We start from the raw sequence: 1900 nt of genomic DNA on the forward strand, positions 1-1900 counted from the left end.
TGCAAGCTCCGCCTCCCAGATTCACACCATTCTCCTGCCTCAGCCTCCCGGGTAGCTGGGACTACAGGCACCCGCGACCTCGCCCGGCTAGTTTTTTGTATTTTTTGGTAGAGACGGGGTTTCACTGGGTTAGCCAGGATGGTCTCGATCTCCTGACCTCGTGATCTGCCCTTCTCGGCCTCCCAAAGTGCTGGGATTACAGGCTTGAGCCACCGCGCCCGGCCTGCTCTGACCATTGTCTCTTCATGTGCTCCTGAATTGAAATATTTAAGCATGTCATTCCTTTCAAGCATCCTGTCCCGGGGTAGGTGAGGAGGTTGGTGTGTATACAGAGGGTCCTGTATTCCTGGCTCAGTTCTTGTCTCTACCTCCAGCAACCTGAAATCTCTATGCCTCTATTTTCTCATCTGAAAAATGGGAGTATTACTGAACAAAAGGGTTCCATGCTTGCTGTGCTAGAAGCCAATCTTGGTCAGGTGCGGTGGTTCATGCCTGTAATTCCAGCACTTTGGGAGACCGAGGTGGGTGGATCACCTGATGTCAGGAGTTCAAAACCAGCCGGGTCAACATGGCAAAACCGCGTCTCTACTAAAAATATAAAAATTAGGTGGGCGTGGTGGTAGGCGTCTGTAACTTCAGCTACTCGGGAGACTGACGCAGGAGAATCACTTGAACCTGGGAGGTGGAGGTTGCAGTGAGCCGAGATCACACCGCTGCACTCCAGCTAGGACAACAGAGTGAGACTCTGTCTCAAAAAAAAAAAAAAAAAAAAAAAAAAGCCAATCTTACTGCATTAAGTTTTTGAGACAAAAGCTTTTTTTGTCCATATTGTGAGTTGATCAATAAGGAGACCAAAGCCTGGCTCAAATCTGTCTCTCTTTGTTGGCTTTAAGGCAGTATTTTTTATTAGAAAAGGTTTAGGAGGTGGATTTTAGGATTAGCAGGTGATAGGTGGAGGAAAGGGGAGGCCTGGAATGTTTCAGACATCTCTGTCCCACAAGAGTTGATGTATTAAGTGAGGCAGCCTAGGTAAAGTTGCCTAGGGCCTGGCACACAGGTGGTCAATAAATGTCTGTTCCCACACTCATCATTGTCTGCTCCGACCTCCATCGAGAATATGGGGTCATGACTACGGAAATCATACCGCGATAGTTGTCCACAAAAAGGTTCACTTCCGGGGCCCAGATTCTGCATATTGATATTGCGAGCCACCTGAATCTCCCAGGTCCAGCCCACATTCCTCAAAGGGGAAACCCCAGCCAAAGTGCTGAGGACACGATCTGTTTTTTAAACAAATCCCCAGGGAGGGCAGTTGCGGCCAGAGCCCCAGAGCTGACCTGGCCTTTTTTTTTACATCATGGTAAGCAGGAGGGCCATGACCTGATTTGTCTTTTAAAACTCTGGGTGGGAGACAGATGGTAGGGGAGAGGGAATTCCTCCCTTGTTCCTTTTCGATGTCTTAGAAGATGTTCATTAATTGGGGGCACAGCTCTATCCTCCCCCACACCCACTCGCTGGGCTACTAGAAGGTGCGGTCTCGAAATAGCCCACCCAACCATAAAAGTTTAGAGCCCACAAGCAGCTCAGGGACTTAGAACTGGTCCCACCCTTCCTCCGGGGACCCTCTCCTTAAGCTGCAAGCTGTGGGATGGGCTGCAAGCCCCGCCTCTCCACAACTAGCCCACCCCTTTCTTCAAAACCCCGCCTCTCCTATGAGGCCCCCGCCCCCTCGAGGCTGCATCCCCGTCCATTGGGCGGCCGGCAGGAGGCGCCAGAGCACAGCCCGCGTTTTCTAGCAGGTTGGCCCCGCCCCTCTCATAGAGACCCCGCCTCCTCGGGTCTCTCTTTCTGACTCTTGGACGCCGAGGCCCAGCTCCAGCCCGCCTCTTCTCCCCCGCCC

This window comes from Mandrillus leucophaeus, unplaced genomic scaffold (genome assembly GCF_000951045.1).
Source record: "Mandrillus leucophaeus isolate KB7577 unplaced genomic scaffold, Mleu.le_1.0 Scaffold171, whole genome shotgun sequence".
Lineage (NCBI taxonomy): Eukaryota > Metazoa > Chordata > Mammalia > Primates > Cercopithecidae > Mandrillus > Mandrillus leucophaeus.